Source organism: Nilaparvata lugens, chromosome 9 (assembly GCF_014356525.2).
Source record: "Nilaparvata lugens isolate BPH chromosome 9, ASM1435652v1, whole genome shotgun sequence".
Taxonomy (NCBI): Eukaryota; Metazoa; Arthropoda; class Insecta; order Hemiptera; family Delphacidae; genus Nilaparvata; species Nilaparvata lugens.
Window position 1 is genome coordinate 13,315,186 of NC_052512.1, and position 15,612 is coordinate 13,330,797.

A 15,612-nucleotide genomic window follows, 5' to 3' on the forward strand; every position below is an offset into this window, starting at 1 on the left:
GTTGCATGCACGCTATTGTTCCCCCACTTCAAAAACTACAAAAGGAATGATTTTATTCGTTAAAGCTTTAGTTTTTATCTTCTTGAAAGATTTCAGCGACCTTCTTTTACAATTTTTATCAAACTTATTTTTCCTCTCTCTCTCTTCCTAGCTTTGAGTAATTTATCTTTACTTCTCGATTCATACTTCAAATCAATGGAGTTGATATAATTATCATTATCAATGCTATGCACTATACCTCTATTCGCATTAGCATTGCAGTTTCCTCTCTTATCAAATTCAACTAGTCTTGCTTGTTTATTTCTACATTCATTGGCATAATGTCCTATTTTCTGACATTTGAAGCATTTCATATAACGCATGGTTTTAGTGCCATTAGTAGAATTTGAAGATTCCATTTTATGTTTATAATCTGTTCTTTAAAACTGTCATTGTTAGGATTTGATCTACACACTTTAGCCATATGACCTAATTTTTGAAAATTATAACATCTTAATGGGACTGTAACCCCTTCTTTAAATGTTCCTTGTACGTTTCTATCTGAATGTGACTCAAATCGATCTCTTTCTCTATCCGCAAATAGAAGATTTTGTGATTGAATGCATATTTCGTCGAGGTCCCTAAAATTTCTAGGCTTGAACTAGAATACTAATCTTGATCTTTCCTCAGGATTTAAACCTGAACATATATTAGTGACAATCTCTTCTTCTGATTTTTTCAATTGCAATAATTTGACTGCCTCTTTTATAGAGGCATTAAAGTGGATTAAGCAAATCTGAAGCCCTCCGAGCACTCGTGAATGGCTTTCAGAAGGTTGTTTCGCAGCTTCTGACTGTCCTCATACACTGGCAAGTCAAGTTGATTGAAACAGGTATGAGCCGAAGGAAAATCTGTCGGTTGACCTCTCATCATGGTGTATCTGGAATTTCTTGACTCCATTCATACCCTCAAGGGCTGAGAAGCCTTGGAGTGGCACTTTCGATGTACCGGTCACGAACTGAAGGAACTTTGCCCTTTCAGCTAGGTTGAATTCACATAGGGCTCTCCAGAACCATTGAATCTGGAGGGAGCTGTGTTGGTAATTGTAGGCGAGTAGGCGAGACTTTTGTAGGAAGTGTAATCCTCACTTTCCATATCTGTTTACTTGACCGGAATATCCAGAATTCGCTTGTAGAAGGAACAAGTAAAGTGGCACTGGAGAAGTTTGTTGTCATAGATTGCTTTTGCAATCACCCTCCTGATGAATTTGAAGTGGAGAAGATGGTCCGGGTTGTAGTGCAATGAGGTATTTATAGTGTACATCACTTTGTCGCCCTCTGATGTAGTGAAAAGTGCATAATCCGGGTTGAAAATATCCCTCGATATAATCATATACCATTCTCTCAACAGGCCTCCGGCATCCTGCCCTTTTTTCCCTTTGAAGACGTTGTAGTAGCGGTTATTCCATTTTTCAGGAGTACAATGGTGCAATTCGTGGAAGGAGTCCTCAAAGATGGATGCCATCTTGACGTGCAAAGCAAGTTCTTTGCGATGAGCCGCCTCATCAACACACTCCAGCTCACTGCGGAAATAACGTCATTCCACGTCAAAGTCCAACATGCGGGTATGTTTGACCAACACCAAGAAAGGCCTGTCCACAAGTGGCCTGCTGCTCTGGCGCAGAATGTGATTCAGCACTGTACGGTGCGTTTTGGCAAATTTAAGGAACTTGGATTGGGTAAATTCAGGTTGTGATGATGATTCACTCTCCAAGCCATCAGTAGGCAGAGGCAAGAGAGGGGGCGGAGTGGCCAACTCACTTGAGAGCCAGCACCTCCCTTGCTGCTTGTGGATTGGCTGCATGTGGCCTGGTCGCTTGTGGCCTGGCTACTGCCCTGGTTGCTTGTGGCTGGCTACTGCCCTGACTACTGCCTTGCTCGCTTTCTTTGCTGGGTACTGCAGCCTCTGTGCTGCTGGCGTGCACTATAAAGAATGCTTTGACGGCCAGCTGCAAAATGAGACAGGCGTGAGTGTCTTGAGACTTGTCAAGTTGACACAAACAGTCACTGAGCGATGTTCACAGATCATCCAGTTTCAGAAGTTTGCTGAGAGGTGTAGGAGTATTCCTTTTTCTCTCTCTGCCAGCTCCTTGGCCATTTTCATCAGCAGCCTTTCTGTCATTGCTTCTCGCCTGTGCCTGCAGGTATAGCTACTGATCCTTATCTTCTCCCTCTTCATCATCTTCATCATTTTCTTCATCGTCCTTGTTTCAAAAGCGCAAGTTGAACTTCTGATTTGGACAATGACTTTAAAAAGACGCAACATGGAGGATTAGCTGGATGTTTTTGAGATCAAAGGTCCCATTGCAGACAGTTGAAGATCGATACTGGTCTTCACTCTTTTTGGAGTGGACACCACTATTGTATCATTCATAAATCGGTTCTTCAAGATTCCTTCCCTGATGGTCTCGGTTTCGTCATTCTTTTCTTCATTCTCTGCCTTGCTTGCTTTCCAGTAGGCAATCACTTCTTCCATCAAAGTCTTTATTTCTTCGTTGATTTTCTGTGCCAAACTATTGCAACTGTCAAGCAACATGTTTTGGATCAGCTCTCTGATTGGCTTGAGTCGAACGGACATGTGGAGCAGAAGTGCGGTGGCATCCTGAATGCCCTCCTCAGTGCAGCAAATCGATTGAAAGTTACCTAAGTAACAGATACTTTTCCTGGATGAGTTGGGGAACAACCAAAGCGAATTATTAAAATACGACGATATTGGTGTCCCACAGGGTAGTATCTTTGGTCCTGTCTTCTACAATATATATATTAACTCAATTTCAAGCATAATCGGAAATGGTGACATTTTTATGTATGAGCTGATGAAACAGCTTTAATTGTTGGTCATAAAAATCTCAAAGTTGCAGAGCAACAGTTGCATTCTGAATCTAATAGGATTCTTAGGTGGTCACATGACAGAAATTCAGTCATGAATAAGAAGAAAACAGTTTTAATGCATTTTAAATCACTACATGAGATGAAATGAAACTCAAGAGTCATGACTGCCTCTGTCTTTCTAAATCACTTCAAACTTGTAGTTGCCCATCACTAACTCAAGTTGACGATACCCAATACCTAGGTGTGATAGTTGACATGAGAATGAGATGGCATCCACACATCAACTACATCTCGGATAAACTTCAATCATTAAGCGCAAAAATATTTCACATGCATAAAACTATTCTACTCAATTTAGGTGTCTTCACCTAATTTATAAATCTCCAGTAGAGTCCATCATTAGGTATGGTATGGATTCATGGGGCTGTGCAGCTGAGTATTTGTTGCACAGAGTAGAAAGAATTTAATTAAGAACCCTGAAGTGCATAACATCTCGATTGCCTCTTATCAACTTAAAAATTAACTTCAATAATCTTTCTAATGTACAATTTTTTTACCATACACTAACTCCAAAAAATTCTATATTTATAAGATTATAATTTTTTTCAAGAATAATATTAATACAGATCCTTTGCTCCACCATCTCCTCACAATTTAAGATCACCAGTTATATATCAGTTACCTCGATTTAGAAATATATATATGGAGGAAGATCACTCCTCCACATGCTTCCTAAATTATCAAATAAATTGCCTCTGAATATTCGAGATTATTCAAAAAGTGATGTTCTTAGCTATGTAATAAATAACAATAATCTCATATAAAGAAACAGTTAGCAGAGATTTTGCTGGTACATTAATTTTATTGAGTCACTGCCGCCAGCTAGAGCAACTACTTATTCCTTGAAATTAAAACTTCATTTCTCAATTTTTTCCCCCATGTATGTTCATTATAATTTGTGTTTTCATAAATAGTAAATACTCATTTTTGATGATTTATGATTTTATTTGATTGATATTTTTCTTTCACTTGAGTAGTCTATCTCATTTCTTTTCTTTAATTCCATTATTTATAAGATGATTGTATATAGAACGGAAGTCAAGGCTTGTGCATCTATACTTATACTGATAGGTTGTTCTCTGAGTACAGAAAGTTGTTAAATGTTTACTTTCCTCAGATAAGGGCATCTGATAATATGCTTGATTTAAATCTAACAACGAAAAATACTTGGCATTATGGAACCAGTGGAATATGTTATCCAGATTGGGCAGCGGAGTAGAATCTAATGATATCTTCTTATTTAGTGCACGATAATCAACGACTACACATTCACCTCCACCCTATTTTGATACTAAAAACGCTGGGCTAGAATAACATGAAGTCGACTTCTCAATTATTCCCTCTTTGAGCATCTTCTTGATTTTCTCATTCATGATTTCCATTTTCATAGGGTTTAATTGATAGGGAGCTTTTCTTACTGGTTCCTCTGATATAAGGCAAATTTTATTCTCAACTAAATTCGTTTTTTCCAATTTATCAGTGAGCACATCATCAAAGTTGTCTAGTACTCTTTGCAATTTTCTCTGTTGCTCAGCATTCAAATTATCTTCACTCATGTCTGAACTAATTGCATTTTGTATTTTCAATAAATCTGGATTCATTTTACTTTCAAAGGAAAATTTGAATCGTGGTCTAAAATTGAAATAATACCTCTTGTTGAATAAATCAATTACTAACTGTGTGTGATGTATAAAATCACAGCCAAGTATAACTGAAGCTGAAAGATTTTCACTAATATGAAATCGAAATTTCCAATTGGAGTATTCTACTTTAACTTTTATGAACGCTGCTTCCTCCAAATTCAAACATAAGTTATTAGCTGTGATACAATTTAGGATTTTTTGATCTTCTTTAACTCATAATTTAGGATTAGCAATCAATAACTCATCGGAAACCTTTTTTGAAATGATACTCCTACTTGCACCAGAGTCTATCAAAGCGGTTGCATGCACGCTATTGTTCCCCCACTTCAAAAACTACAAAAGGAATGATTTTATTCGTTAAAGCTTTAGTTTTTATCTTCTTGAAAGATTTCAGCGACCTTCTTTTACAATTTTTATCAAACTTATTTTTCCTCTCTCTCTCTTCCTAGCTTTGAGTAATTTATCTTTACTTCTCGATTCATACTTCAAATCAATGGAGTTGATATAATTATCATTATCAATGCTATGCACTATACCTCTATTCGCATTAGCATTGCAGTTTCCTCTCTTATCAAATTCAACTAGTCTTGCTTGTTTATTTCTACATTCATTGGCATAATGTCCTATTTTCTGACATTTGAAGCATTTCATATAACGCATGGTTTTAGTGCCATTAGTAGAATTTGAAGATTCCATTTTATGTTTATAATCTGTTCTTTAAAACTGTCATTGTTAGGATTTGATCTACACACTTTAGCCATATGACCTAATTTTTGAAAATTATAACATCTTAATGGGACTGTAACCCCTTCTTTAAATGTTCCTTGTACGTTTCTATCTGAATGTGACTCAAATCGATCTCTTTCTCTATCCGCAAATAGAAGATTTTGTGATTGAATGCATATTTCGTCGAGGTCCCTAAAATTTCTAGGCTTGAACTAGAATACTAATCTTGATCTTTCCTCAGGATTTAAACCTGAACATATATTAGTGACAATCTCTTCTTCTGATTTTTTCAATTGCAATAATTTGACTGCCTCTTTTATAGAGGCATTAAAGTGGATTAAGCAAATCTGAAGCCCTCCGAGCACTCGTGAATGGCTTTCAGAAGGTTGTTTCGCAGCTTCTGACTGTCCTCATACACTGGCAAGTCAAGTTGATTGAAACAGGTATGAGCCGAAGGAAAATCTGTCGGTTGACCTCTCATCATGGTGTATCTGGAATTTCTTGACTCCATTCATACCCTCAAGGGCTGAGAAGCCTTGGAGTGGCACTTTCGATGTACCGGTCACGAACTGAAGGAACTTTGCCCTTTCAGCTAGGTTGAATTCACATAGGGCTCTCCAGAACCATTGAATCTGGAGGGAGCTGTGTTGGTAATTGTAGGCGAGTAGGCGAGACTTTTGTAGGAAGTGTAATCCTCACTTTCCATATCTGTTTACTTGACCGGAATATCCAGAATTCGCTTGTAGAAGGAACAAGTAAAGTGGCACTGGAGAAGTTTGTTGTCATAGATTGCTTTTGCAATCACCCTCCTGATGAATTTGAAGTGGAGAAGATGGTCCGGGTTGTAGTGCAATGAGGTATTTATAGTGTACATCACTTTGTCGCCCTCTGATGTAGTGAAAAGTGCATAATCCGGGTTGAAAATATCCCTCGATATAATCATATACCATTCTCTCAACAGGCCTCCGGCATCCTGCCCTTTTTTCCCTTTGAAGACGTTGTAGTAGCGGTTATTCCATTTTTCAGGAGTACAATGGTGCAATTCGTGGAAGGAGTCTCAAAGATGGATGCCATCTTGACGTGCAAAGCAAGTTCTTTGCGATGAGCCGCCTCATCAACACACTCCAGCTCACTGCGGAAATAACGTCATTCCACGTCAAAGTCCAACATGCGGGTATGTTTGACCAACACCAAGAAAGGCCTGTCCACAAGTGGCCTGCTGCTCTGGCGCAGAATGTGATTCAGCACTGTACGGTGCGTTTTGGCAAATTTAAGGAACTTGGATTGGGTAAATTCAGGTTGTGATGATGATTCACTCTCCAAGCCATCAGTAGGCAGAGGCAAGAGAGGGGGCGGAGTGGCCAACTCACTTGAGAGCCAGCACCTCCCTTGCTGCTTGTGGATTGGCTGCATGTGGCCTGGTCGCTTGTGGCCTGGCTACTGCCCTGGTTGCTTGTGGCTGGCTACTGCCCTGACTACTGCCTTGCTCGCTTTCTTTGCTGGGTACTGCAGCCTCTGTGCTGCTGGCGTGCACTATAAAGAATGCTTTGACGGCCAGCTGCAAAATGAGACAGGCGTGAGTGTCTTGAGACTTGTCAAGTTGACACAAACAGTCACTGAGCGATGTTCACAGATCATCCAGTTTCAGAAGTTTGCTGAGAGGTGTAGGAGTATTCCTTTTTCTCTCTCTGCCAGCTCCTTGGCCATTTTCATCAGCAGCCTTTCTGTCATTGCTTCTCGCCTGTGCCTGCAGGTATAGCTACTGATCCTTATCTTCTCCCTCTTCATCATCTTCATCATTTTCTTCATCGTCCTTGTTTCAAAAGCGCAAGTTGAACTTCTGATTTGGACAATGACTTTAAAAAGACGCAACATGGAGGATTAGCTGGATGTTTTTGAGATCAAAGGTCCCATTGCAGACAGTTGAAGATCGATACTGGTCTTCACTCTTTTTGGAGTGGACACCACTATTGTATCATTCATAAATCGGTTCTTCAAGATTCCTTCCCTGATGGTCTCGGTTTCGTCATTCTTTTCTTCATTCTCTGCCTTGCTTGCTTTCCAGTAGGCAATCACTTCTTCCATCAAAGTCTTTATTTCTTCGTTGATTTTCTGTGCCAAACTATTGCAACTGTCAAGCAACATGTTTTGGATCAGCTCTCTGATTGGCTTGAGTCGAACGGACATGTGGAGCAGAAGTGCGGTGGCATCCTGAATGCCCTCCTCAGTGCAGCAAATCGATTGAAAGTTACCTAAGTAACAGATACTTTTCCTGGATGAGTTGGGGAACAACCAAAGCGAATTATTAAAATACGACGATATTGGTGTCCCACAGGGTAGTATCTTTGGTCCTGTCTTCTACAATATATATATTAACTCAATTTCAAGCATAATCGGAAATGGTGACATTTTTATGTATGAGCTGATGAAACAGCTTTAATTGTTGGTCATAAAAATCTCAAAGTTGCAGAGCAACAGTTGCATTCTGAATCTAATAGGATTCTTAGGTGGTCACATGACAGAAATTCAGTCATGAATAAGAAGAAAACAGTTTTAATGCATTTTAAATCACTACATGAGATGAAATGAAACTCAAGAGTCATGACTGCCTCTGTCTTTCTAAATCACTTCAAACTTGTAGTTGCCCATCACTAACTCAAGTTGACGATACCCAATACCTAGGTGTGATAGTTGACATGAGAATGAGATGGCATCCACACATCAACTACATCTCGGATAAACTTCAATCATTAAGCGCAAAAATATTTCACATGCATAAAACTATTCTACTCAATTTAGGTGTCTTCACCTAATTTATAAATCTCCAGTAGAGTCCATCATTAGGTATGGTATGGATTCATGGGGCTGTGCAGCTGAGTATTTGTTGCACAGAGTAGAAAGAATTTAATTAAGAACCCTGAAGTGCATAACATCTCGATTGCCTCTTATCAACTTAAAAATTAACTTCAATAATCTTTCTAATGTACAATTTTTTTACCATACACTAACTCCAAAAAAATTCTATATTTATAAGATTATAATTTTTTTCAAGAATAATATTAATACAGATCCTTTGCTCCACCATCTCCTTACAATTTAAGATCACCAGTTATATATCAGTTACCTCGATTTAGAAATATATATATGGAGGAAGATCACTCCTCCACATGCTTCCTAAATTATCAAATAAATTGCCTCTGAATATTCGAGATTATTCAAAAAGTGATGTTCTTAGCTATGTAATAAATAACAATAATCTCATATAAAGAAACAGTTAGCAGAGATTTTGCTGGTACATTAATTTTATTGAGTCACTGCCGCCAGCTAGAGCAACTACTTATTCCTTGAAATTAAAACTTCATTTCTCAATTTTTTCCCCCATGTATGTTCATTATAATTTGTGTTTTCATAAATAGTAAATACTCATTTTTGATGATTTATGATTTTATTTGATTGATATTTTTCTTTCACTTGAGTAGTCTATCTCATTTCTTTTCTTTAATTCCATTATTTATAAGATGATTGTATATAGAACGGAAGTCAAGGCTTGTGCATCTATACTTATACTGATAGGTTGTTCTCTGAGTACAGAAAGTTGTTAAATGTTTACTTTCCTCAGATAAGGGCATCTGATAATATGCTTGATTTAAATCTAACAACGAAAAATACTTGGCATTATGGAACCAGTGGAATATGTTATCCAGATTGGGCAGCGGAGTAGAATCTAATGATATCTTCTTATTTAGTGCACGATAATCAACGACTACACATTCACCTCCACCCTATTTTGATACTAAAAACGCTGGGCTAGAATAACATGAAGTCGACTTCTCAATTATTCCCTCTTTGAGCATCTTCTTGATTTTCTCATTCATGATTTCCATTTTCATAGGGTTTAATTGATAGGGAGCTTTTCTTACTGGTTCCTCTGATATAAGGCAAATTTTATTCTCAACTAAATTCGTTTTTTCCAATTTATCAGTGAGCACATCATCAAAGTTGTCTAGTACTCTTTGCAATTTTCTCTGTTGCTCAGCATTCAAATTATCTTCACTCATGTCTGAACTAATTGCATTTTGTATTTTCAATAAATCTGGATTCATTTTACTTTCAAAGGAAAATTTGAATCGTGGTCTAAAATTGAAATAATACCTCTTGTTGAATAAATCAATTACTAACTGTGTGTGATGTATAAAATCACAGCCAAGTATAACTGAAGCTGAAAGATTTTCACTAATATGAAATCGAAATTTCCAATTGGAGTATTCTACTTTAACTTTTATGAACGCTGCTTCCTCCAAATTCAAACATAAGTTATTAGCTGTGATACAATTTAGGATTTTTTGATCTTCTTTAACTCATAATTTAGGATTAGCAATCAATAACTCATCGGAAACCTTTTTTGAAATGATACTCCTACTTGCACCAGAGTCTATCAAAGCGGTTGCATGCACGCTATTGTTCCCCCACTTCAAAAACTACAAAAGGAATGATTTTATTCGTTAAAGCTTTAGTTTTTATCTTCTTGAAAGATTTCAGCGACCTTCTTTTACAATTTTTATCAAACTTATTTTTCCTCTCTCTCTCTTCCTAGCTTTGAGTAATTTATCTTTACTTCTCGATTCATACTTCAAATCAATGGAGTTGATATAATTATCATTATCAATGCTATGCACTATACCTCTATTCGCATTAGCATTGCAGTTTCCTCTCTTATCAAATTCAACTAGTCTTGCTTGTTTATTTCTACATTCATTGGCATAATGTCCTATTTTCTGACATTTGAAGCATTTCATATAACGCATGGTTTTAGTGCCATTAGTAGAATTTGAAGATTCCATTTTATGTTTATAATCTGTTCTTTAAAACTGTCATTGTTAGGATTTGATCTACACACTTTAGCCATATGACCTAATTTTTGAAAATTATAACATCTTAATGGGACTGTAACCCCTTCTTTAAATGTTCCTTGTACGTTTCTATCTGAATGTGACTCAAATCGATCTCTTTCTCTATCCGCAAATAGAAGATTTTGTGATTGAATGCATATTTCGTCGAGGTCCCTAAAATTTCTAGGCTTGAACTAGAATACTAATCTTGATCTTTCCTCAGGATTTAAACCTGAACATATATTAGTGACAATCTCTTCTTCTGATTTTTTCAATTGCAATAATTTGACTGCCTCTTTTATAGAGGCATTAAAGTGGATTAAGCAAATCTGAAGCCCTCCGAGCACTCGTGAATGGCTTTCAGAAGGTTGTTTCGCAGCTTCTGACTGTCCTCATACACTGGCAAGTCAAGTTGATTGAAACAGGTATGAGCCGAAGGAAAATCTGTCGGTTGACCTCATTATCATGTGAGAGAGAGAGAGAGAGAGAGAGAGAGAGAGAGAGAGGAGAGAGAGAGAGTGAGAGAGAGTGAGAGAGAGTGAGCCCGAAGGTGTTGAGTGGGAGTGACAGAGTTCGATATATTATATGCTATATGGTGGGTGAGGAATAATAGTGTGTCCCTTACGCTACACTCACAGATATATATATATATATATATAGTACATAAACCATATCCATAGATATTGGAAGCGGCATGCTATCTTTTCAATCTTTTGAAACAGCATTTATTGTCTAAGGTTGGTGAAAGAAGTTTTCTGCATTCCATAACAACAATCTGCAGACTGACGTCTCGGGTATTAGAACCAAAAGGCCTTGCTTTATAGAACTATAAATACTCATTCAGTATTACAATGCCTTGCTTCCATGAAACAAAGCAAATGTTTCCCGTTAGGTACTTCTGGAAAGCCCGGTCAATTTGTCATCGGTGGTGTCCAGGTAGAACTACCCTGCTCATAGACTATGTTCACTGAAGCGTGAAACCAAAGTTAACCAAATGCTTCTATTTCTAAAAATTCTATTGCCAGGTATAAAGTACTGCACTTTGGCGGCAGGAAGAAGATGAACAATAATAAGAAGAAAAATATAGATAGGAGAAGATTATAACCGTTGAGTACACTATTTTATCTATAACCACTCTTTTGACGAATTGAAAACTTATAAATTACTGGTGGTACTCCCATACAGTAATAGTCAGGGGTGTATTCAAATACCGTTGGATAACATCTTTCCAATATTGTTACATTCATCTAGAAGTATATAATCTGTTCTTTCTTACATTGATATCACTTATGTATAAGTTACTGCAGAATCAAAATTATTTTATATTGACTGAACAATTAAAAGTCACATTGAAATAGTTATTTTGGAGTTTGGTGGAAATAATACATTTACATGGAACTCAATTTATTCATTTAAGGCAATCTACATAATTCTAATAGGTTCTGATAACACATAATGATAAAATAGGTATTCAATGAATTAATGAAGCCTAACAACTTGAAATATATTTCAAATTATTTAAGATTAAATTGATTCTATCTCGGTGCAAGTCAGCTTCACATTTGTACATGTATCATTGTATCGAATTATTAAATATTTGATGATTTTGGTAAAACAACATTTTAATCCTGGACTAGTAGTTCTATGAACAGTAGACCTCGCGCAGTATAAAACACAGCCTCGTCTCATACTGTCCATAAGAGTAAATCCTGTTTGTATGTTGTGTCGGCAAGATGTCGGTGTGAAAACGGCTAATGGCTGTTGGGGTTAGTGTATCAAAAATATGCTCACATCAAAATCTAATCTCCTTCAACTTACTGGCAACAGGTCAGACCGAGTTGAAAGCAGATCAAGGTCGAGAGAAAATACTATGTTTTCTTTCCGTTATTAATTGCATGCGTCATTGCATGCAATGAAAAGTCAACACGACAGCTGATTTATTACTAAGTTACATTGATATATTAATTACATGCGTTATTGCATGCAATTAAAAATCCACTCAACAGCTGAATTATTATGGATGATTCTATTCTGATTTTTACTGTAATATTGGCGTTCGAAGGAGACTTACCTATTGTATTAACCTTAAAATGCAAATTTTAAAAAACCTTGTATATACGTCGAGGCACAATTTAAAAAGAAATATACCTGTCAAATTTCATGGTAATCTATTGCTGCGTTTCGCCGTAATTGCGGAACATATAAACATAAAGAGAAATGCAAAGCCGTCGACTTGAATCTTAGAACTCATTTCGCTCGGTCAATAAATCGAAATTTTAAGAAACCACAAATATCCTGGATGAAAAGGGGAATCAATTGTTATGTATAGATTTGAATCTGAATGTCTAGGATCCACTAAACAGTCTACTAAATTCATCATTTTTTCTCCACAGGAGAAACGTTTAAAGCTGGCTTCAAATGATGTCACCACATTATTAACATATGTAAATTATATATTTATATATGTATGTCACGTGGATTGAAGGAGCGTTGTTTGTGACGTTGTTTGTTGATTGAAGGAAGATTCTATTTTACTATTCAAATAAATCATAATGTAATTTACTTATCCACTTCGAGATTTACATAGTGATAATAAGTAGGAAATGAAATGTATAGCAAACACTTCAGTTGCTATGTAGGCCTACTGTATTGTATTCTGTAGTGTCTTATTTTTTACTAAAGTGATGAAGTATCAGAAAATACTATCATTCAGCATTGTTATGTATTATTTTCTATGTCATTTTTTTCTCTTTCTTTTCAATAATTTAAAATTTGTTATTATTTGAAATAAGTAGATAACTTAACTATTGTTTGTTTTTAATCATATTATTTGTATTTATTTTTTTCGTATTGTTATAATACTTGATAGAGAGTTGAGTGTAAGAGAGGGTCGACTGCGCCCTAACTTCGCTTTCTAAAGGCAGTCATTCTATTCTATTCATGTCACCATAATATAGATGTATATGTATTAAAAAACAGACGCTTTCTAAGAAAAATAAAGGCAGTCATTCTATTCTATTCATGTCACCATAATATATATGTATATATATTAAAAAACAGATGACATCCAATTTATTAGAGCAAATGGAATGCCTTCATCTTCATGTGTAGGCAACACACCACACCAACCTTGTTCCTGTGAGACCGACCTTGTCTCTGTGACACTACACTTGTTCGAATGGGACTCTACCCCTCTTCTTGTTCCACTGACACTACTTGTTCCAGTGAAACAGACCTTGTCTCTGTGAGACTCACCTTGTCTCTGTGAGACTCACCTTGTCTCTGTGAGACTCAACTTGTCTCTGTGGGAACTGCAGCCTCTGTGCTGCTGGCGTGCACTATAAAGAATGCTTTGACGGCCAGCTGCAAAATGAGACAGGCGTGAGTGTCTTGAGACTTGTCAAGTTGACACAAACAGTCACTGAGCGATGTTCACAGATCATCCAGTTTCAGAAGTTTGCTGAGAGGTGTAGGAGTATTCCTTTTTCTCTCTCTGCCAGCTCCTTGGCCATTTTCATCAGCAGCCTTTCTGTCATTGCTTCTCGCCTGTGCCTGCAGGTATAGCTACTGATCCTTATCTTCTCCCTCTTCATCATCTTCATCATTTTCTTCATCGTCCTTGTTTCAAAAGCGCAAGTTGAACTTCTGATTTGGACAATGACTTTAAAAAGACGCAACATGGAGGATTAGCTGGATGTTTTTGAGATCAAAGGTCCCATTGCAGACAGTTGAAGATCGATACTGGTCTTCACTCTTTTTGGAGTGGACACCACTATTGTATCATTCATAAATCGGTTCTTCAAGATTCCTTCCCTGATGGTCTCGGTTTCGTCATTCTTTTCTTCATTCTCTGCCTTGCTTGCTTTCCAGTAGGCAATCACTTCTTCCATCAAAGTCTTTATTTCTTCGTTGATTTTCTGTGCCAAACTATTGCAACTGTCAAGCAACATGTTTTGGATCAGCTCTCTGATTGGCTTGAGTCGAACGGACATGTGGAGCAGAAGTGCGGTGGCATCCTGAATGCCCTCCTCAGTGCAGCAAATCGATTGAAAGTTACCTAAGTAACAGATACTTTTCCTGGATGAGTTGGGGAACAACCAAAGCGAATTATTAAAATACGACAATATTGGTGTCCCACAGGGTAGTATCTTTGGTCCTGTCTTCTACAATATATATATTAACTCAATTTCAAGCATAATCGGAAATGGTGACATTTTTATGTATGAGCTGATGAAACAGCTTTAATTGTTGGTCATAAAAATCTCAAAGTTGCAGAGCAACAGTTGCATTCTGAATCTAATAGGATTCTTAGGTGGTCACATGACAGAAATTCAGTCATGAATAAGAAGAAAACAGTTTTAATGCATTTTAAATCACTACATGAGATGAAATGAAACTCAAGAGTCATGACTGCCTCTGTCTTTCTAAATCACTTCAAACTTGTAGTTGCCCATCACTAACTCAAGTTGACGATACCCAATACCTAGGTGTGATAGTTGACATGAGAATGAGATGGCATCCACACATCAACTACATCTCGGATAAACTTCAATCATTAAGCGCAAAAATATTTCACATGCATAAAACTATTCTACTCAATTTAGGTGTCTTCACCTAATTTATAAATCTCCAGTAGAGTCCATCATTAGGTATGGTATGGATTCATGGGGCTGTGCAGCTGAGTATTTGTTGCACAGAGTAGAAAGAATTTAATTAAGAACCCTGAAGTGCATAACATCTCGATTGCCTCTTATCAACTTAAAAATTAACTTCAATAATCTTTCTAATGTACAATTTTTTACCATACACTAACTCCAAAAAAATTCTATATTTATAAGATTATAATTTTTTTCAAGAATAATATTAATACAGATCCTTTGCTCCACCATCTCCTTACAATTTAAGATCACCAGTTATATATCAGTTACCTCGATTTAGAAATATATATATGGAGGAAGATCACTCCTCCACATGCTTCCTAAATTATCAAATAAATTGCCTCTGAATATTCGAGATTATTCAAAAAGTGATGTTCTTAGCTATGTAATAAATAACAATAATCTCATATAAAGAAACAGTTAGCAGAGATTTTGCTGGTACATTAATTTTATTGAGTCACTGCCGCCAGCTAGAGCAACTACTTATTCCTTGAAATTAAAACTTCATTTCTCAATTTTTTCCCCCATGTATGTTCATTATAATTTGTGTTTTCATAAATAGTAAATACTCATTTTTGATGATTTATGATTTTATTTGATTGATATTTTTCTTTCACTTGAGTAGTCTATCTCATTTCTTTTCTTTAATTCCATTATTTATAAGATGATTGTATATAGAACGGAAGTCAAGGCTTGTGCATCTATACTTATACTGATAGGTTGTTCTCTGAGTACAGAAAGTTGTTAAATGTTTACTTTCCTCAGA

At 36.6% G+C, this 15,612-nt stretch overlaps 2 pseudogenes; both read right to left on the reverse strand.

Annotated features, from left to right (window-relative positions):
- Nucleotides 1–514: 514 nt before the first annotated feature.
- Nucleotides 515–1,842, reverse strand: LOC120352918 (annotated as a pseudogene).
- A 3,543-nt stretch (nucleotides 1,843–5,385) lies between these two features.
- LOC111055231 lies at nucleotides 5,386–9,357 on the reverse strand (annotated as a pseudogene).
- Between the last annotated feature and the right edge of the window lie 6,255 nt (nucleotides 9,358–15,612).